This window comes from Triturus cristatus, chromosome 9 (assembly GCF_964204655.1).
Source record: "Triturus cristatus chromosome 9, aTriCri1.1, whole genome shotgun sequence".
NCBI classification, from domain to species: domain Eukaryota; kingdom Metazoa; phylum Chordata; class Amphibia; order Caudata; family Salamandridae; genus Triturus; species Triturus cristatus.
This window is the reverse complement of record NC_140592.1, coordinates 1,281,558,405-1,281,582,221: the sequence shown is the minus strand read 5'-3', so window position 1 is coordinate 1,281,582,221 and position 23,817 is coordinate 1,281,558,405. Positions and strand designations below refer to the sequence as shown.

Genomic DNA, 23,817 nt, shown 5'->3' with positions numbered 1-23,817 from the left:
TTTTTCTGAAAATTAAATATGTTTTATATATGTATATCTCAAGGTCGATGGAAGAATAAATGGGTATATAAGTGTCTAAATGGATGATTTGTTTTTGAAAAATTGATTGTGTAACTGACTGATTAAGTGTATCATAGTGAATACATGGCTTAGTGAGTAATGTTTAAATATGTAAATATCTGTATCAGTCTCTCACTTTGTGTATAAGTGGCTGCATGGGTTGGTGAGTAGCTACATGGGTGTCTATATGGGTTATTAGTTGGTTTTTTGAGTATCAGTCTGAGTATCTGCATGGTTCGGTGGGGGGTATTACGTAGTGCATAGGTGCATGAATGAGTGACTCACTCTTTGTATGTGTTAAAGACAGCATGTGTGCAGGACTGTATGGGTGGATAAGTGTGTGTATGGGTGTGTTAGTGAGTGAATGACTGTCTCAATAGTGTCTTTATGAGTAACTACACATGTTTTAAACTAGTATATGTGACTATTGGTGTATATAAGTGAGTATATGTGAGAGTGAGGGATTTAAAGAGTTCCTGTATGAATAAGTATGTGTTTCTATAAGTTATTGTTTAAAAGACTAAGTATGTGTAAGTTTCCCTAGAAGTAAGTGTGGTGGTGTGTGTATAACTGTATATGCAAGTAAATGTATGTTTGATTCTTTATTAGCATGAGTGACTATGTGTGTGAGTAACTCTATGGATGAGTGGCATTGTGTAACAGGATGTATAGGTGTATGAGTACATATGATGAGTGAGTACATGTATGAGTGACTGTATAGGACTGTTGGTGAATGAGTGGATGTATATGTGGATCTTAGAATTACTGAAGAGGTTGTTGTAACTGGTATTGGTATGTCCATTGTTTTGAAAATTTTAGTCTCTATTTTTGAATGTGTGTATCAAAGGTTATATTAGGGTGAGAGGAGGTCTGCCACTCTATCACAAGGATGATCTCATCAGTGATGTCATAAGTGATGTCATTTGAGATGTCATCAGTGATGTAATGAGTGATGTCATGAGTGATGTCACTGACCATGTCATGAGTGATGTAATATGTGACGTCATCAGCAGTGCATTGCGGGCGCGCGAGTTATAGTTAGCTCAACTAACTATAACGGGGGAATTTCAATGGTTTTGTACAAGTGAAAAGTCCAGCTAACTAGAACACCCCTGAAACCTATGGTTTTTTCAGTGAATTTCTGAGGTTTTTTAAATGCTAATTCCTAACTATAACGTGCCTGTAACCTATGGTTTTTTCTGTGAATTTCTAAGGTTTTTTAAATGCTGATTTCTAACTATGCCTACAGAGATAGGACATGTGAAGAAGAAAAAATGCACAGAAAGAAAAAAACAGAAGTGCAGTAAGAAGCAACAGAAGTCCTCAAAGACGAAGAAAAGTGCAGGAAGAAGGATAACGTGCAGAAAGAACAAAAAGAAGAGCAGAAAGTATCCTTGTTGCAAAATCATCCTGTACCCTCAACTTTTTCAGACGGATACTGGTGGTAACTGAGTCTGACTAACCAGTCCTAGAGCCAGTGCTATGTTAAAAGACATTTAGAATAAAGTGAAAACACCTACATACACTAGGGAACATTATGCGTTGGGGTCCCCCTGTGATTAGCATGACCTCCTCTGTAAGCCCTAGTATATAATAGGGCAGGGGGATTAAAACTACCTCTTAAAACAGGCCACAGCGCGTTTTTGCACACGTTAACTCAGGCCCCGTCCCCTCCCTTCACCACTGTGTAAACACGCCCTGTGTCCGTTTTTAGTTGGGAGATTAAGTTTATTTGAATCCCTAGGGTCCAACTAGCCCACTAGGTACCTCCAGTAAGTGCCACAGAGCTGCATTGCAGAGAGGTGTAAAAAGTGGCACGGCCTGGACCACCTCTCTGCAATGCAGCTCAGTGGCGCATACTGGAAGCACTTGGTGGGCTAGTTAGCCCCCAGGGGCCCTCAGTATTGAAGAGAAATTATATCCCCAATTTAAAACGTGCCATAGTGCGTGTTTGCACACGTCACCTCAGGCCCCGTCCCCTCCCTTCACCACTGTGTAAACGCGCCCTGTGGCTGTTCTAAGTTGAGAGATTAAGTCCCCTTGAATCCTAAGGGTCCCTAGGGTCAAACTAGACCACTAGGTACCTCCAGTAAGCGCCACAGAGCTGCGTTGCAGAAAGGTGTAAAAAGGGGCTTGGCCTCAGAACACCTGTCTGCAGCGCAGCTCCCTGGCGCATACTGGAGATGCCTGTTGGGCTAGTTGGCCCTCAGGGACCCTCAGTATTGAAGAGGAATTAATTCCCCAACTTACAACTCGCCAGGGGGCGCGTTTGCAGAGTGCTTCAAGGAGGGGGGCGTGGCCTCCGGAACGATGCCAGTCTTTTATTTATTTTAATTTTTTAAGAAGGGGGGCTGTGTGGTTCCCCTTCTTATTCTAATTTATTGGCCCTGATGACCCCATCCCCCAGAGCCTGTCTCCTAATTATATTTTTTTGACCCCAATCCCCAGGGCCGGCCACTGTTTTTTATTATTTTAAAAAAAATTATATTTATAGACACACCTAGGACATGCTGGACAAACCGTACGTACCTATCACCATGAAGATTTGCGTGATATTCATTAAAAGGCGACTATGCATACAATGAATCCACGTGGAATGTATTTACACCACCAGTGAAGCTCTGACATGTCTGATGCCCTACCGTGCCTAATCCCGGTAGACACCCTTGTCGTTTATTTATACAAACATGGGTAGCTATTGACGGGCACATTTAATACACATGCACACCAAGCCATTCAAAGGGGATTCGACAAAAATTCGACCAAAACTATGCAAGAAACCCCCCTCACGGTTAATAAAACACACATCCACTGCCGGATGTGTAATACTTTTTATTTTACTCTCTGGAAAGGGGACGAACATCACTTGAGAATCACAGCGCGCTCCTGGCAGAGCCCAATGCTGTGTTACACCCACCATTGCCTGCCGAGTGCCACACACCTCTGTGTTGTATTCCACCAGCTAGTGCATATGCTATGACACTCTCTAGCCCATGTGCACTGTAACACCACCCCGTGAATATGTCATGCCACACTTGTCTTCGCACGGGTTATATTGCCCCATCTAACGTGCCTTCCTCGATGCCTATGTTATAACGCACAGTGCTATGCCATACATATTACAATCTGGGATCCATATCTTTGTCACAGTGCATATGCAACGTTACACTCCCCAGCACATATTTTATATTACAACTTTAGAGACTAGTTAGGTTACACAACACTGTCCTGTGCATATTACACTCCAAGGCGCATATCGCATAGCACGCGCTAGTGCCTTTGCTATCTCGCGCTCTCCAATGAATCTGTAATTGCGCACAATGTATTGCATATTATATTTCACGCCCGGTTCATCTTATATCACAGTTTTTGGTGCATAGTTTATACCATACACTATATCTAGTTTTCATTTTCAATCGTGCTCTCAGGACTATGTTCTATATAACACTGTGTTCACCTACCCTTTTCACGGGCATTACATTTTGCAATAGGGGGTGGAGGGTCAGGGGGTGTTTCTGCCAAGTGAGCCCGGAGTCACAGTCACAAACGTCCTCTTCTTCCTAAATAAAAGTGAGATTATGCTGCATACTTGTTCATATTTTAAGTAGTTCGCACAGACACACGTTTTAAAAACAATAAAGTTCCTAATACCCGCCTTCTCTGAACAGTTAGCTTGCTGCCCCATCCCCCTCCTCCCTATCCTCTGTTGTGTGAATCCATGGACTAGCCTCCTCCCTCCTGCCATGCATGGTCTGATGTGCTGCCACTGCCCTCAATTTAGTATGATGTACCAGTCCACTCCTCCTGCCCTACGTTGCCCAATTCTATGCCCCATCATTGACCTCCTGCTTAAACTCTGTGCTTAGCTTGCTGCCCCTATTCTCCTTCCCCCTGCCCTCCGATGTCTTTGTGCATGCCCCTGCTCCATCCTTTTTGCCCACCATGTTCCATGGACCTGCCACTCCTATCTACTCTGAGTGTTCTGTTGAGCTGCCACTCCCCTCCCACCTGCCTAGCATTGTCAGATGACTGTAACCTGTCCCTGCCACCTCCACCCTGCCTGTCCACATGCCATGCCCCTATCCGCTTCCTCCTGTCCTACATGGTCCATTGTACTGCCACACCCTTCTGCCCTCCCTGGTCTGTTGTGCTGCAACTGCTCCTCCTGCCTGCCCCATGCGGTCTGTTGTGAGGCCCCTTCCCCTGAACTTTCTTGTCTGTGCACAGGTCCTGACGCTCCCTTCTATCCTCCATCGTCCTTTGTGCATGCCCCTGCACCCTCCTTCTTGCCCATCATAGCCATTGTGCTGCCACTAACCCTCCCACTTGCCATGCATGGTCTTCTGTGCTGCCATGGCCCCTCCCACCTTCCCTCCATGGTCTGTGTGTATGCCATCACAGTCTCACTGTTGCTCTTCACGGTGTGTCTTGCTTCTAGTGCCCATCCTGCCTGACCTCCATGGCTATCTTGCTGCTCCTGCCCTGCCCCCTTGCCCCCAGCCCTCTGTTTACATGTGCAGACCCCTACTCCCTCCCTCCTGGCTTGTCTGTTCCATTGTAATGCCCCTGATCCGTCCCTCCTGCCCTTTATGGTCTGTTATGCTGCAGCTTTCTCTCCTGTCTGTCCATTATGGTCAGCTAGCTACCATTGCCTCTTTCCCCTCTGTTGTCTGTTGTCCATGTGCATGGTCCTGTCCCCTCCCTATTGCTTTCTATGGATTGCTGTGCTGCACTCCCGTCCCGCATGCCCTGTGTGGGGTATAGTGCTGCTGCAAACCCTGATGCCTGCCCTGCAGGGTCAGTTTGGTGCACCTCTCCATGTCCCTCCTGTCCTCTGATATCCAAGTCCATGTCCCTACCCCATTTCCTTCCATGATCCAATGTACCATACTTGCGAACATTTTGAACTTGGTAAGAGGGAGATTTTGAAGAAAAAACTGGGGTATTGATTTTCCCCTTTGAGTTACATTGAAAAAGAGGAGATTGTAGACAGGAGACAGATCAAATAAAGCCCATTTGTGCTTAAAAACATTGGACGTTTCCTGGCTGAATCGGGTCTGTTGGCAATTATGGTTGTACTACCATTGCCTCTTCCTTCTGCCCACAATGGTCTATTACATTGCCACAGCCTCTCTTGCAAGTCCTGTATTGTTGGTTTGTTGCCCCTGCCCCCCTTTCCACTGCCCTCCATAGTCTGTTGTGCTGCCACGGCCCTTCCTGCCTGCTCAGTGTGGTTAAATTGTTGCCTTTGCACCCTCCTACCTGCCTTCAATTTTCAGAGTCCGTGCCCCTGGCCTCTGCCTCTCAACAGTATCCTAATGAACAACTAGATTGCTAACATTCTATATTTATTACAAAAGTGTGGAACGCCTGACGTCATCTTGATGAAATCAAAACTGTAATACCTAGAGGATTTCCTTTAGAAATTACATATATGAGAGGGTCTTATTGTAATCAAAATTATGGTTAGTGCTCTAAAAGACTAAAATAAGGACATATTTTCTGAGTTTTCAAATAGCGACAAAGCACTTTTAAATTATTTGTTATCTTTATGTTTTTTTATCCAGTTGACCACTTGATTAAATGTTGCACTTAGGGGAGAGGATGTGGTGTTACTTCCAGAACTGCAGACTTTGCAACTGGGGAACCAGGTTGGAGTTTCTGCTTCAGCTCGACATTCTGTGATTCTGGTCAAATCACTTAGTCTCCCCATGTCTACAACCAAAATGAATTTGTTCTTGTGTGATGTAACCAATGCTCATGTAAAGCACTCCAATACCTGACATGTCTGCACTATATAACACTGCAAAAACACAAAATAATAAGTGTTTTGCACACTTCTGTCATTGGGCTATATTTGGGCTACATCTGGGAGATTTTGGGCTACATTTGGGCTCTTTTGTCTACGGTGGCCATCTTGGGAGATTTATTTGTTCTGAAGTTTCCTAATTTCCTCATGTACTGCAGTCTCATCAGTAGGAAATGCTTTCAGTTTTTTACTTTGATTCCTTCATGAAGGTATTCAGATATGTCACACATTTGCCATAAATTCTGAAAGTTAGCTCTCTAGTTGCTCATTAGATCACTGTAGTAAAACTACTGTTCACCATGGAAGTCTGCTCCTGGTATTAAAAGTGCATGTTTCAGTCTGCATGTCAGAATTTTTTAATGAAATAGAAGAGGATTTGAGAAGTCACTCAAAATGTGCCCTCATTTTCTTTCTTCAGCATTAATCATAATTTCTATGGCAAAATGAACCCCCTCATTGTGTTCCTTTTTAAATTAAATGTTTTAAGTGTTACCAGTTTATTCCAATCAAGATGGCTTCAGGTGTGCCATACTTTTGTCATAATAAAGACAGTAAGTGTTCTAGTTGTTTTTAAGAACACTCTGGGACATTCTGTCATTGGGCTATACTTGGGCTACATCTGGGTGATATTTGGGCTACATTTGGGCTCTTTTGTCTCTGGTGGCCATCTTGGGAGACATTTGTTATGAAGTTTCCTAATTTCCTCATTTACTGCAGTCTCCTCAGTAGGAAATACTTTCAGTTTTTTACTTTGATTCCACCAAGACGGCATTCAGATGTGTCACACATTTGCCATAAATTCAGAATGTTAGCACTCTTTTTGATCATTAAATCACTGTAGTAAAGCTACTGCTCACCAGGGAAAACTGCTGCTGGTATTGAAAGTGCATGTTTCAGTCTGCATGTCAGAATTTTTTTATGAAATAGTGCCCTAATTTTTCTTTCTGCAGCACTAAATCATACTTTTTATGGAAAAATGAACCCCCTCATTTTGTACCTTTTTAAATTAAATGTTTTAAGAGTTACCACTTTAATCCAAGCAAGATGGCTTCAGGTGTGCCATACGTTTATCATAAGTAGGACTGTTAGCGCTCTAGTTGTTCTTTGGAACACTCTGGGAAGCTGCAGTAGAACACAAAGGAATCAACTGACAGTCTCTGCCCTTGTTGGATGTACATGTTTTACTGAGAATGTCAGACTTCATTCTCACATGACTGAGAAAGATAATGTGAATTTACAGAAAATAAGCTCTCAGTTTAGCTTATAGATCACCTTCCAAACCTCTGTGGGAAAAGCATGAGAAAATATTTTTCTCTCAATCATGATATCCCAGCAGAAGGTTTTTTCACATGGTGAAATCACCTTAGAACATACCACAATTCCTAAAATGAGTATGGTACCATCAACAAATGATTTATAATGTAACTAAAGTGTTAAAACCTTCTATTAACTGCAATGCTTTTAAATGAGGTGCTATCATGTATATTGGTCCCAAGATGGCTGCCAACACTTCTTGGATGAAGTGCTGACAGCCAATCAGATCTCAGGATGAGATGTGTGGTTAGGCTCCGTCCACATATATATATGATTTTACTTTTGATTTTCTCAGGAACTACGGAACAGATTGACACCAGACCTGCAAAAGGCACTTCCCTGACCTGAGGACTACCTCTCTGCCAAATTTCAAGTAATTCTGTTCAGCCGTTCGGGCTGTACCTTGGACTAAAGGTCCCTACGGAAAATTGGATGGGGAAAACGTGTTTTGGGACCCCCCTTTTTTCTCAGCCACCGGTTGACGAATCCGCCCGAGACTTTCAGGGTAGGAGCGGAGCGCCCCACCTATTTTGAAAATTTTGCGAGGATTCGTCAACCGGCGCCAAAGTTATTCCAAATAGAATATTGCGGATTTCCTATGGAAACACGGTCCTAACTATAACTATCTACTGGCGACCGCCAGTAGAATATATATATATATATATATATATATATATATATATATATATATATATATATATATATATATATATTCACCCAAAAGTTGCCCATGCAAATAAGCACGCACTCCAAACACTGGTAGGTTGCATTCCACAACTTTTTATTTTAAGATGAAGTGGGCATTTTAGTCTGTATCTCTCCTTTCTATTCCTGCCTGACGCGTTTCAAAGATGCAAATCTTCTTTTTCAAAGGCAATCCAAGGTTGCAAGAACTTTTGGGTGAATATATATATATATATATATATATATATATATATATATATATATATATATATATATATATATATCTTTCAAAAGCCGTTCTGCATTAGGGACGCACTCTCACAGTTGGTGAATCACAAATTCATTTATTGGAAGGAAGCTGGCATCCTAGTCCGATTCTCTGAAGTCCTGTCACCTTACGCGTTTCAGAGCATTCTTGCTCCTTCGTCAGAGGTATTTGCAGACACATTCATTGTTGGCTCCCACAGTTCCCTGCATGCTTGTCATTTTTATTGGCCTCCGGTGTGCCTTCAAGGTGAGTTCAATGTGATGCACGCCGGAACTTGTGGTTCTCTTTACTGCCATTAATTTAACCCTCCAGTAGATTATGTGTTCAGTCAAAACTTTTCCAGGACAAATATTCCCCTCCAGTGGGCCTCAGATTAGCAGTCCAGTTTCATTTTTAACATGCCAACATGTGCCGATTTTCGATTTTGCTCAAGTTCAAAACCACCGGTCTCCTTTCATTTTTCAGGGCGGTGCAAAAATATATATATATATATATATATCTATATATATATCTATATATATATATATATATATATATATATATATATATCTATATATATATATATATATATATATTCACTGAAAAAACCATGGGTTTCACACACGTTATAGTTAGGAATTAGCATTTAAAAAACCTTAGAAATTCACTGAAAAAACCATAGGTTTCACACACGTTATAGTTAGGAATTAGCATTTAAAAAACCTTAGAAATTCAGTGAAAAAACCATAGGTTTCACACATGTTATAGTTAGCTGGACATTTTACTCGTAAAAAACCAATGAAATTGCCCCGTTATAGTTAGTTCAGCTAACTATAACTCGCGCGCCCGCAATGCACTGCTGATGACGTCACATATTACATCACTCATGACATGGTCAGTGACATCACTCATGACATCACTGATGACATCTCAAATGACATCACTGATGACATCACTGATGACATCATCCTTGTGATAGAGTGGCAGACCTCCTCTCACCTTAATATAAGCTTTGATACACACATTCAAAAATAGAGACTAAAAATTTCAAAACAATGGACATACCAATACCAGTTACAACAACCTCTTCAGTAATTCTAAGATCCACATACACATCCACTCATTCACCAACAGTCCTATACAGTCACTCATACATGTACTCACTCATCATATGTACTCATACATCTATACATCCTGTTACACAATGCCACTCATCCATAGAGTTACTCACACACATAGTCACTCATGCTAATAAAGAATCAAACATACATTTACTTGCATATACAGTTATACACACACCACCACACTTACTTCTACGGAAACTTACACATACTTAGTCTTTTAAACAATCACTTATAGAAACACATACTTATTCATACAGGAACTCTTTCAATCTCTCACTTTCACATATACTCACATATATACACCAATAGTCACATATACTAGTTTAAAACGTATGTAGTTACTCCTGAAGACACTATTGAGACAGTCATTCACTCACTAACACACCCATACACACACTCATCCACCCATACAGTCCTGCACACATGCTGTGTTCAACACATACAAACAGTGAGTCACTCATTCATGCACCGATGCACTACGTAATACCCCCCACCGAACCATGCAGACACTCAGACTGATACTCAAAAAAACAACTAATAACCTAAATAGGCACCCATGTAGCTACTCACCAACCCATGCAGCCACTTATACACAAAGTGAGAGACTGATACAGATATTTACATATTTAAACATTATTCACTAAGCCATGTATTCACTATGATACACTTAATCAGTCAGTTACACAATCAATTTTTCAAAAACAAATCATCCATTTAGACACTTATATACCCATTTATTCTTCCATCGACCATGAGATATACATATATAAAACATATTTAATTTTCAGAATAACACACATTCACTAGATGATGTCATCAGTGATGTCATCAGTGATGTCATTTGAGATGTCATCAGTGATGTCATGAGTGATGTCACTGACCATGTCATGAGTGATGTAATATGTGACGTCATCAGCAGTGCATTGCGGGCGCGCGAGTTATAGTTAGCTGAACTAACTATAACGGGGCAATTTCATTGGTTTTTTACGAGTAAAATGTCCAGCTAACTATAACATGTGTGAAACCTATGGTTTTTTCACTGAATTTCTAAGGTTTTTTAAATGCTAATTCCTAACTATAACGTGTGTGAAACCTATGGTTTTTTCAGTGAATTTCTAAGGTTTTTTAAATGCTAATTCCTAACTATAACGTGTGTGAAACCCATGGTTTTTTCAGTGAATTTGCAAGGTTTTTTAAATGCTAATTCCTAACTATAACGTGTGTGAAACCCATGGTTTTTTCAGTGAATTTGCAAGGTTTTTTAAATGCTATTTTTTTTTATATTCTTCATTTTTTTCAAACATATTTTTATTTTAATTTTCTTATCTTTTATAAAGACTATGCTTTAATTTTTAAAATCCTTAAATATTTTTTTTATATATATTTTTTTAAAATAAACATGTAAAATGTATTTCCAGATTTTTTTTTTTTTTTTTTTATAGTACGCGTACCGTAAGCTCACGGTAAGCGTACGGTTTACGCAACGTCCGTAATCTATCTACGCTGCTTGCGTATAGTTACGCACTTTGCGTAGCCGCGCGTACTGCGCGCGGGACGCGTGCGCGCTTACGCAACACGCGCACGTTACGCGGAAGTGCCGGGAAATGACTGTTATGCGCATGTGCGCAAGCGCGTGTCTTTTTTACGCGCACGCGTACTTTTTGCCGTAAGCGCTCCGTAAGCGTACCGTAAGCGTACGGTAGGTCATGTGATCTTGAAACACAACTTTTGATTGGTTGAAACTACTTTCAGTTCTAGAACTCTCCTACACCACACCCATTCCCCTCATTTCTGCTTGTGATCCCTTGGGAGAAGGAGCTGGTTTGTCTTTGGGATACGATGGCAGAACAGCAGAGCTCTTCTGAGAGTGAGGCTAGCACCAGCAGCACTGTCTTGAGGCAGAGAGCGAGGAAAGTAAAACCTTCTTATGTTTGGGATTATTTTACTTTTCCAGAAGGCCAGCAAAAGGTGAATGCACCCTTAGTTACTTGCAAGCTGTGTCAGCGTGTACTTTCTAGAGGTAATCCTAACAGGAAGTATTCCTTTGGGAATCACACCATGAAGAGACACCTCCAGGATGTACACAGAAGGACACATGGTCATCTTTTTGGAGGTAACTCTTCAGAAAGACGAGCCAGTACATCCACAGCAGCTCAGCCTGGACCATCACCTGCAGGGCTTACTCCTTCTTCTGCAGGTCAGGTGAGCCCTTCATCTGTGGGGGGAGAATCTCCTTTTGCTGGCCCTCTGGAAATGAACCCTCGATTTCGGAAGGTTGATATTCATTGCACATTTTGTAAAGCTCTAATTTGTTATAGGGAGACCAGTGTTTCCCTAGTGAATAACAAAATAGATCAGCACATTTGTAGCTTTGAATGATTTTCCCATGGTTCCTTTCCTCTGTCCCTGCATGAACACAACGGTTCTTTTAAGAGCCAACCTTATCTTTCATCTTTTTTTTACATTTTTTTTAAAAAACTTTTTTTTTTTTTTTTACCGTACGCGTACGGTAAGCGTACCTTTTTTTTATTTTTTAAAAAAAACACTAAAAATCATTTTTCACATTACAAGGTCCTTGAAAGACTACAATTATTACTATTGACTTACCATACTCACTGAAAAAAATATTTATTCATTTGTTTTTTTAAAAAATAGTTTTTAAAATGGTTGTAGTTTACGAAAATTTTCTATATCGATCTGAAAAAAAAGAAAAAAGTATTAATATTTTTAAAACATTTTATAATACAGTACACATATTTACATTTTTTCCCAAAAAATATTTTTGCCTTATTTTTGCTGTTTTCAGAATATATTGCATTTCACTATAAATTGTGAAAGCAATTGCATTCATCATTTTACAGCGGGCAAAAAAAAATAACAATCTCAAAGATTGTATTAAAAAAGCCCAGAATCTCTTCTCACTTAAACTTATCATTACAGAAATGCATATTATTCTTAAAAAATGTCATCTAAAAACAATACTTTTTTCTTTAAAATACCGTCTGATATTTTTGTTTCAGAAGTACATTCACAATAATATATCTCAAATAACTCCAAAATACATCTGATTTTATTTCCTTTAGGCCAAATAGTATTTTTTATTCTTTCCCTGGAATAAATTTCCAAGGGAAAACCATTAAAATTCTAAAGTTTAATCTGTCCAGATCTCACCGATTCTCTGTAACATTTTGGTTCACGAAAATTTTTCGAATAATTTATTTAGTCCACAATAGAATTGCTTACTTTTCCACATGGCCAAATAGTAATTTTTGAAATTATTTTTGAAAAAATTTCCAGTGGCAGTCCAATAACATTCCAAAATTTAAAATGTGCAGAAGTTACCGATAATCTCTAAATTATTGGTTTTTCAAAATTGCATTAAAAATTTAAAAAGTCCACATTACAATTGGTTATCTTTCCTTTAGGCCAAATGATAATTTTAAAAATCTTTTTTCTACAAAATTGCAATGGTAATCCTGTAAAATGGTAAAATTATTTTGTCCAGATCTTGCCAAGTCTCTCTAAAATTTAGGTTTCAGGAAGATTAGATAGGAATTTGCTAAATCAAAAGGCAAACGTTGTTTGAAAATCAATTGGGAATCATTACACAGTGTCCATCCTTTTTCACATTTTAGATAAACTGTGTAATGTCCAGAAGTAACAGTAGGTCCATCATGGAAAATTATTGCAACAGTTACAAAAGTTTTTCCTGAAATTGATAATTGCTGTCCTGTAAACTTCTTTATTAAAGTATCCAATTTTGATCCATCAGCTCTACATCGTTGCATCATTAAAATTACATACTGTCCGTATTCCCTTAAAATTAATGTTGATAACATGTCAGAATTACACTCACCACATTTCATGCTATGATTAGCATCTTTAACTAAGTTTGCAAAAGTGACTGTTTTACTCTCTGGCAATGTCAAATAAATAAACCTTTCATTATCAACAATAGAACCACTTATATTATAACAATTATCACAACTATGTTCCCATTTATAAGAGAGACCAAAAAAAATGTCAATGGGAACTCCTTCTTCTTCCACTACCTGAAGAAAATACATCAAAAATTCGTGAGCATCTTGCTGTTCATTTTGAGAAAACTGTGTTCGTCCTGAACATACATCTAAAAGTTTTCTAATATCAGTAGCACTTTCTATTTGAGTTTTATCTTTACTCAGCTTTTGAAAAAGGAGACTGAGCTCTGAACAGAATCTTTTTCCCTGATTTATTATTATCTGCTCTTGCAAACTTTCCAGATAAAAAGCAACATTCAGCACTACATTTGCGTAGCAGTTGACACCAGAGCTATTTTCAAAATGACATCCTACAACCTGTTCTTCATTTTCCTTATTCTTTTTGCTTGCAATTACATCACTCCTCTTTTTTTTCCTCTTCTCTACATCTTCATTACAGATATTCTCATTTCTCCTTTTACGAGAAACTACACGTTTCTCCAACACAGGATACTGACCTAAATGAGGAGCATAGCTTCTTCTTAATCTATTATACTCCTTTACACAGTTTGTATCAGCACTAACTTTTGAGTCATCGAAGTCTATCATGAATAAACCTGATAATGTTTTGACTCGTGACAAAGCAACATATGCCATACCTTCTTTGAACACACTAGATCCAATGTTCACAAATGCACAATCTACAGTCAATCCTTGAGACTTGTGAATAGTTACAGCATATGCTAGAGAAAACGGAAACTGCTTCCTACGTACATATAAGTCTTTCACAAGCATGAAACGAACTGAACAACGACAAATGTCTTTAACTTCCTCTATCTGATCAAATTTTATTTTTAACCATTCAATTCCATCTTTTTTCTGATAATTAATAAAACCCACAACTCTTCCCATCGCTCCATTTACTAAGCCTTTTTCAACATCCAAATTTCTCCTTAAAAACACTCTACAGTTCATGCAAACATATAGATTTTTTTCTAATCCTGCTGTTTTGGAGATGTTCTTCTCTAGTGAGTCCAATTTATTTTTCAGTTTGCCTGTTACTGTGACAGTAATTCTTCCATCCTCAATTTTGTCCACTGCTTCCAATTTCATGATCTCTTCCTTTTCCAATTTCAAAAGCTCCTCATTGAATATTGAGCATTCACGTAGAGTTGGCATTAAGCAGATGACACTTTTGTTTTCTGCAATGTTCTTGTATATCTTCTCTGCAACTATTTCTTCCTTTGGAAATAAATTATGTAGCAGCCGAGTCTGTAATGCTTTTTTGCCAGCTTCTGTGAGTAGTCCAATCCTGATATCTTTCAGAATACTTCCATATTCTTCATCGTTTGCTTGCCTCATATTAGTTGTAAGTTCCTTGTACTCAAAGAAGGACCAAATATTTGTATTACCGATGCTTCCCAATGACTTCTTCGTGTCTTCATGTGTCACAGTATTAAACACTGGTTGTCCTTTAACCGGAGTAAGTTGCAAAAGATCCCCAAAAACGATGACGTGTTTTCCACCAAATAACACGTCATAGTCTGTCTTCAAAATTTGCTGCATTCTTAAATGCACAAAGGCAAGCATTAAGTTTGATACCATGCTCACCTCATCAATAATGAGAACTTGCATCTTCTTCAATACTCTTGAAACTTCCAAGCATGCTTCTCCAGTTAGCTTGTTGAATTGTATTTTGTTCTCATGCTCCACTGGTAACATTAGCAAACGATGTAAGGTGATTCCTTTTATGTTATATGCTGCTAACCCAGTTGGAGCAGTAACCACACAAGACAAAGTAGAATCTGTTTTTTGCTTTAGGTAGCTTCTGATGACTTTAATTAGGAAACTTTTTCCAGTGCCAGCTTGTCCGCTTACATACATCCTGATTGGATGAAATGATGTGCATGAGCACTCTTTTTTTTCATGTAGAAATCCGTGATCAATTTTGTTTTTGATCTCTTCATAAATTTGTTGCTGCTCTTGATTCAGTTGTCTTTCCAAATTTTCTAAGTCTATAAATGCTTCTTGAGCTTGATTCATAGCCGTTTCCACTTCATTCATGGCTATTGATGCTTCATTTTCAACGATTGGTTGTCCTAGGGGATCTTGACTGTATGTTCCTGAACTTTGGCTGTCCTGAGAACTGTCTCTAGCAATTTCTGCTGCAATTGTAGTTTCCTGTTCAATTTCTTCATTTAACATTTGCAGATAAGTTGAGAATGTACTGCATTGTATGCTGTCTTTGCAAGCATTAAAAGAATCTTCATAGCTCTGGAATTCTCCCAGTAGTTCATCCTCTGAACGCCATGGTTTAAACAACTGTAAAAGAGCCAAGTAGTAAAATTCTTTCTTGTCGGTAGTGTCGCAACTCAGCTTCCGGTGATTTATCAAACTTCCTTTGGTTTGCTTCACCAAACATCCTTCTTCACCAACGACTTTATATTTTCCATTATTGATGTCTTCTGCAGCTTTCCGTGAATAAATGTAGTTCTGCAGCACTTCATAGAGACACATGTTCTCCAGATGATGACTTCTCTTGGGATAATATGTGTCCAACATGTTTGTTTTCAATATATCTGTACTTTCAGGTTCGAACTGTGCCAAATATTCAATTTCTCCAACAGATTTCAGTACCCGATTTCTCATTGCTGCAAGGCCTAAACTTGCCCAAATTATTCTTCTTGACTTCGAGTAGAGACTTGCAGAAGATAATCTATCTGAACATTCGTAGGATCCAATTTCTCGATGCGATAACATCTTCAAACTGAAACTGTACAGCTTCTTACTGACAGTCTTCTCGTGAGAAATCTCTTCCCACATTTCCTTCAATTCTGTTTTTTCTGATTTCGTAATGTAAGACGTTACATATCGAGCAACAGCAATGGAATTGTCAGCAACATACTGTATATCCATGTTAGCGTTCCACATGGATAAAATGACTGGGTTGTAGTCATTTATATTTTTTGATTCTTCTTTTCTTTTAAGGTTGTAGGTATTCTTAGGTGATTTTCTTGTGATAGTATGTCTCACAGCTGACATAAAACTGTTGACTCTTCCATTTGTAAGAACAGGTCTAGGAAATCCAAATCGACATTTAGTGTAGTATTTTTCTTTGCTCTTGTATTTCCGTCGACAGTATTTTCCACACCGATGACTTTGGAAACGTAGAACTTGCTCCTTTAACTTGTACTCTTCTGTGCTTTTAGGTATAGCACATGTTGCATATTCTTCAATGTAAGATAACACTGCTTCATCAGTATCTGTTCCAAACTTTGGGGCATCCTTGATCCACAGCAGCATATGAATATGAGGAGCACCTCTTGCCTGGTACTCTTTTCTCCAAAAGAAATCCACTACTTCTCCAAGGGGTGGATTTTTTTTATTGCAGATGAAGGACATCATAGCCTCAAATCTATGATTGAAATATCTGCAAACATTAACCGGATCCAATGAGCACAGTTCTCCTGCTGTCTTGTATTCGATGTTTTCAATGTTTGAATTGGCCTCTCGTAGAAAATCCAGTAAATCATCCCAAGCGTACTCGGCGCAGCTTAGGGTAAGGAACCATGTTGGTGTTCCTAAATTGCGTAACATGCATTTTAGTTCACCATGGCGTCGGTACCAATATTCATTTGTCCCACGCTGACAAGCCATCAGATTGATCAGTTGTGTTTCCAAATGATCATCTCGGTGCTGCACTTTCTCCATAAAATCCTTAGCAGACACATTTTGTAAATGTACTCCACTTTTTAAAATGTGATTTACTGCATAAGACAGTGCAGACAAGTCGCTTTCAAATAAAAGATGGAACAAATAAGGGATACTTTGTCGAAATCTGGGATCTTCAGCATATAGTCTTGTAGTCCGATACTCAGAAGCTGGAATCTGTTCCGGACGTTCATCGTATCGTCCTCCTTTTCCTTTAGGAAACAGCTGGGGAAAACATCGAGCTTCCAAGCTCTCCTCCCATACACTCACGGGATTTCCTTTTGCTTTCTTCATCTGAAAGAGATCAATATTGTCTCCCATAACTTCTTTCGAATGGAGAGGATGTATGCTAAAATGTTCATAAATTTCTTCTTCCTTTGACTTGTCCACTTTTTCAATTTGTCCACTTGGTGTTTCTGTATCTCCTTGTAAATCTTCTTCTTCTTCTTCTTCTACTATATAAATTGATTCATACCATTTGTTATTTTTTTTCAAATACAAATTTGCTCTTTGTACTTTCCGCACATCTACCAGCTCCTGCCAAATCTTCTTATTCTTTGTAGGTACACCATTAACCAGAATAATTAATGGTTCAGTTTCCAAAGTATCCGCATCAATAGTTTCCATATTTTTTTTCAAATCCAAGGGCAAATACACCACTCTACCTTTTAAACCTCTCACTAAACCTGAAGGAGGTAATTTACCAGTTTTGGGCTCCATACGTACTATGGTCTGGAACGGATGAACACATTGAATGAGTATAGACTCATATGTATTTAATTCAGAAAGTTCAGCAGGAATAGCATCCAATTCTAAATTATTATGTACAGCTCTGGTCGGCATTCTATTTTCCTCTAACTTGTTGTAGCAGTATTTACAAATACGCTGATCTTCACCCAATTCAAAACAATTTTCAAGAAATATATATGTTGCAAAATCCATCCACTTATAATTATCTTCATTTTCACTCTTTCTGTAGAGATCAACATTCCTAGTTTGTTTTCTATAATGAGTTCTGCGGCAACAAATACAAGTAACATTTGGTCTTTCATTAGAGACTATTGCAAATTTTGTTATGTGATCATTAAATGTCTTACTTACACAAGGTTCTACATTCTCTTCCACTTCTGCCTCATTTACTGTGTCCTTCTCTGCACTGTTTTGTTCAGGACCAAAGTAACAAAACTGAATTTCATCAACAACCTTCTCTACATCTGATACCGTTCCTCGGAACAGAGCCCTATTCAATTCATTTAACTTTATTGCTGGACTTTTGGCAAAATACAACCGTCTCACAAACTTTCTCATTTCAGTATGATGAACAGCCAGCATCCTAAAATGATGGAAAACACTATTGCACACTTTTCTAGATAGACAAGCAAGAGAATGACCCTGCAAACCAGTATTCTCTCTCACTCTGCATGGATCCAGACTTTGAAGCACCTTAATCTTTTGTTTTACACTTTTTTTACTATATTCTCTTAGAAACTCTCGAAATCTGTCAATAGATTCCTGACGCACAGTGCAAATACTACTACAATTCCAAGTGTACACTGGGGCTTTAGGACGTCTCCCCATTGCCTCATCTGCCATCACTTGTACCTCATCTCTTGGAACCATTATCTCCTTCTCCATTATGCAACCATTTTTTACTTCGTATGAACGACCTCTGGTGTCAACTGCATGCAGCAAACTATTACTTTGAAAATAGCTCTCTTCATTAAAAAAAGGTTCACTACTTGAGCTATGCATCCACTTTCCTAAAAACACTTTACAAAAATTTGTTCTGTTCACTACTCTTTTGCTTTTGCTTTGTGATTTCAGTACATTAACCATTTTATCTAATGTACGCATCCTATTCAAAATTAATATGAATAGTTTCCTTTTTAATTCTAATGCCTTTGCTGCAATGGCTTCAATTTCTTTTTTTCTCTTATAATATTTAGCCTTTTGCTTATATTTCTTTATATCCTTTATCAAATTGGACATAACTCTTCTCTGAAACATTTTTCTACGTATCTCTTTAAATGCTGTTTTTCTGTTTATGTTAAACTTTTCAATTGCAGAAGGTATATTTGCATTAACTAAATCCTCAATTTTTTGCTGTTCTGTAGGTTTTGTTACATTTTTCCGAGAACAGACATTTTGTACATTTTTGTTTGTTTTCAATATTTTGTTTAGGAATTGTCTTTTTTGCTTACCAGAAGATTTTTTCTTTTTCCCAACATCAGCATCTTCTACTAACTTTGGTCCTCCAGTTGTCCTCAAATATAGTTTTTTTTTTAGCGTTTTTTGAACTCGAGATTTTGTAGGCATCTTAAATTTTGTTCACTGTTCTTCAGCAATACCTGCAAAAAAACTAAAAAAAAAATTCTTTATTGTATTTAAATATATTACTACATTTCTTTTCACAATAGTCACAAAACGAAATTTCTTTGCCAATTTGAATGCACACAAACTCCTCTTTTTTTTTGGGCAAGTGAAAATCTGTATAACAAACTGTCACATTATGAAACCAAGCTGTTTTTTTTTCAGACCACCACCGTGTGTATTCTCTGTGACTGCCTACACTCCAGCAGGGGCAACCAGCCTTAGTGATGCTGAATGTATTTGCATTACAGACTTAAACCTGAAAACCCCACTCGCTTCTAATTACTGTGCATGACTATACATGGCAAGCACATGGGTGTGTGCTAAACCTCTGCTTCTTCCCCCAAAAATTCGCTCCTCTTTTCCATCTACTGCAACTGTGAAATCACCAGAGCAAGACGCAATACATTTCTGCCTATAATTCTTCTATGCACACAGAGTCATGTTTTCACATTAGTGCCAAAACGAAATTTCTTTGCCAATTTGAAAGCACACTTACTGCTCTTTTTTTTTTCGGGCCAAGTGAAAATCTCTTTTTACACTTTGAAATCACTTTTACAGACTGACACATTCTGAAACCTTTTTTTTTAAATTTATTTAAATGCACATGTCCAAGCTGTTTTTTTTTCAGACCACCACCGTGTGTATTCTCTGTGACTGCCTACACTCCAGCAGGGGCAACCAGCCTTAGTGATGCTGAATGTATTTGCATTACAGACTTAAACCTGAAAACCCCACTCGCTTCTAATTACTGTGCATGACTATACATGGCAAGCACATGGGTGTGTGCTAAACCTCTGCTTCTTCCCCAAAAAATTCGCTCCTCTTTTCCATCTACTGCAACTGTGAAATCACCAGAGCAAGACGCAATACATTTCTGCCTATAATTCTTCTATGCACACAGAGTCATGTTTTCACATTAGTGCCAAAACGAAATTTCTTTGCCAATTTGAAAGCACACTTACTGCTCTTTTTTTTTCGGGGGCAAGTGTATATCTCTTTTTTCAATTTGAAATCACTTTTACAGACTGACACATTCTGAAACCTTTTTTTTTAAATTTATTTAAATGCACATGTCCAAGCAGTTTTTTTTTCAGACCACCACCGTGTGCATTCTCTGTGACTGCCTACACTCCAGCAGGGGCAACCAGCCTTAGTGATGCTGAATGTATTTGCATTACAGACTTAAACCTGAAAACCCCACTCGCTTCTAATTACTGTGCATGACTATACATGGCAAGCACATGGGTGTGTGCTAAACCTCTGCTTCTTCCCCCAAAAATTCGCTCCTCTTTTCCATCTACTGCAACTGTGAAATCACCAGAGCAAGACGCAATACATTTCTGCCTATAATTCTTCTATGCACACAGAGTCATGTTTTCACATTAGTGCCAAAACGAAATTTCTTTGCCAATTTGAAAGCACACTTACTGCTCTTTTTTTTTCGGGCCAAGTGAAAATCTCTTTTTACACTTTGAAATCACTTTTACAGACTGACACATTCTGAAACCTTTTTTTTAAAATTTATTTAAATGCACATGTCCAAGCTGTTTTTTTTTCAGACCACCACCGTGTGTATTCTCTGTGACTGCCTACACTCCAGCAGGGGCAACCAGCCTTAGTGATGCTGAATGTATTTGCATTACAGACTTAAACCTGAAAACCCCACTCGCTTCTAATTACTGTGCATGACTATACATGGCAAGCACATGGGTGTGTGCTAAACCTCTGCTTCTTCCCCCAAAAATTCGCTCCTCTTTTCCATCTACTGCAACTGTGAAATCACCAGAGCAAGACGCAATACATTTCTGCCTATAATTCTTCTATGCACACAGAGTCATGTTTTCACATTAGTGCCAAAACGAAATTTCTTTGCCAATTTGAAAGCACACTTACTGCTCTTTTTTTTTCGGGCCAAGTGAAAATCTCTTTTTACACTTTGAAATCACTTTTACAGACTGACACATTCTGAAACCTTTTTTTTAAATTTATTTAAATGCACATGTCCAAGCTGTTTTTTTTTCAGACCACCACCGTGTGTATTCTCTGTGACTGCCTACACTCCAGCAGGGGCAACCAGCCTTAGTGATGCTGAATGTATTTGCATTACAGACTTAAACCTGAAAACCCCACTCGCTTCTAATTACTGTGCATGACTATACATGGCAAGCACATGGGTGTGTGCTAAACCTCTGCTTCTTCCCCCAAAAATTCGCTCCTCTTTTCCATCTACTGCAACTGTGAAATCACCAGAGCAAGACGCAATACATTTCTGCCTATAATTCTTCTATGCACACAGAGTCATGTTTTCACATTAGTGCCAAAACGAAATTTCTTTGCCAATTTGAAAGCACACTTACTGCTCTTTTTTTTTCGGGGGCAAGTGTATATCTCTTTTTTCAATTTGAAATCACTTTTACAGACTGACACATTCTGAAACCTTTTTTTTTAAATTTATTTAAATGCACATGTCCAAGCAGTTTTTTTTTCAGACCACCACCGTGTGCATTCTCTGTGACTGCCTACACTCCAGCAGGGGCAACCAGCCTTAGTGATGCTGAATGTATTTGCATTACAGACTTAAACCTGAAAACCCCACTCGCTTCTAATTACTGTGCATGACTATACATGGCAAGCACATGGGTGTGTGCTAAACCTCTGCTTCTTTCCCCAAAAATTCGCTCCTCTTTTCCATCTACTGCAACTGTGAAATCACCAGAGCAAGACGCAATACATTTCTGCCTATAATTCTTCTATGCACACAGAGTCATGTTTTCACATTAGTGCCAAAACGAAATTTCTTTGCCAATTTGAAAGCACACTTACTGCTCTTTTTTTTTCGGGCCAAGTGAAAATCTCTTTTTACACTTTGAAATCACTTTTACAGACTGACACATTCTGAAACCTTTTTTTTAAATTTATTTAAATGCACATGTCCAAGCTGTTTTTTTTTCAGACCACCACCGTGTGTATTCTCTGTGACTGCCTACACTCCAGCAGGGGCAACCAGCCTTAGTGATGCTGAATGTATTTGCATTACAGACTTAAACCTGAAAACCCCACTCGCTTCTAATTACTGTGCATGACTATACATGGCAAGCACATGGGTGTGTGCTAAACCTCTGCTTCTTCCCCCAAAAATTCGCTCCTCTTTTCCATCTACTGCAACTGTGAAATCACCAGAGCAAGACGCAATACATTTCTGCCTATAATTCTTCTATGCACACAGAGTCATGTTTTCACATTAGTCCCAAAACGAAATTTCTTTGCCAATTTGAAAGCACACTTACTGCTCTTTTTTTTTCGGGGGCAAGTGAAAATCTCTTTTTACACTTTGAAATCACTTTTACAGACTGACACATTCTGAAACCTTTTTTTTAAATTTATTTAAATGCACATGTCCAAGCTGTTTTTTTTTCAGACCACCACCGTGTGTATTCTCTGTGACTGCCTACACTCCAGCAGGGGCAACCAGCCTTAGTGATGCTGAATGTATTTGCATTACAGACTTAAACCTGAAAACCCCACTCGCTTCTAATTACTGTGCATGACTATACATGGCAAGCACATGGGTGTGTGCTAAACCTCTGCTTCTTCCCCCAAATATTCGCTCCTCTTTTCCATCTACTGCAACTGTGAAATCACCAGAGCAAGACGCAATACATTTCTGCCTATAATTCTTCTATGCACACAGAGTCATGTTTTCACATTAGTGCCAAAACGAAATTTCTTTGCCAATTTGAAAGCACACTTACTGCTCTTTTTTTTTCGGGCCAAGTGAAAATCTCTTTTACAGACTGACACATTATGAATCCACCATGTGTAACTACAACAAAAACAATTCCCATTTCTATTATTCATTTCTTAAGTTACCACATACATCCCCTCTCAAACTGTAAACTCACCTTTAAAATTAGTTAGTTGTGAAAGAAATGTGTCACTCAAACAGCAGATTATCAGAGCCAGGATCTCTGTTCTGTACACCTCTCTCCTCTCAGCAGAACCAGATAATGGCAAACTTTCCCTCTATTTTTCCACACATATACATGTAAGTTTCAAATCTCAGTGCTTCCCCCTTTTTTTCAAATGTAATGACACATTTCTATTGGTTGAAAACCAACCCTTTTCCAAAAGTACCCTGCCCCCAACTTGACTTCTGCCTAGTACCCTTCCCCCAACTTGACTTCTGCCTGCTACCATAGCAACAGCTCATGGAACACTGCTGTGTGCAGTTAGGTCAGAAGTTCGACACACAATGTTTCAATTCCACAGAGCAAGAGTGCTTGACTTTTCAAACCTAACTGCAAATCCATAGTACTGTTCTTTGGTTACACATTTTTTTGTACCAATACAAAACATGCTTCTATTAATTTTCACATACAGCCTAGTTTTTTTTCTAGAATGGTATGAAACAGCCAATCAGTTCTTTTTGTTTTGTAAAAAATATGTATGCCTCCATTTCCAAACTGTCTTTCTTTTCATATTGCCATTCTACTGAAAGACACCTCCTGAGTGCATCCAGTTCTCCTTTGAAGATGT

The 23,817-nt window shown here is 38.7% G+C and overlaps 1 protein-coding gene and 1 long non-coding RNA gene across 2 annotated transcripts in view; both read right to left on the bottom strand.

Moving 5' to 3' along the window:
* MIPOL1 (mirror-image polydactyly 1) overlaps nt 1-23,817 on the bottom strand; it is a 1,493,682-nt gene that overhangs the window by 1,297,954 nt on the left and 171,911 nt on the right. The gene's annotated exons all lie outside the window — the stretch shown is intronic.
* On the bottom strand, nt 11,846-23,637 carry LOC146799774 (uncharacterized). The gene is made up of 3 exons (XR_014969311.1): nt 23,184-23,637; nt 19,110-19,267; nt 11,846-11,935 (listed from the first exon to the last, which is right to left on the bottom strand). It is a non-coding gene; the product is annotated as an uncharacterized LOC146799774 (long non-coding RNA).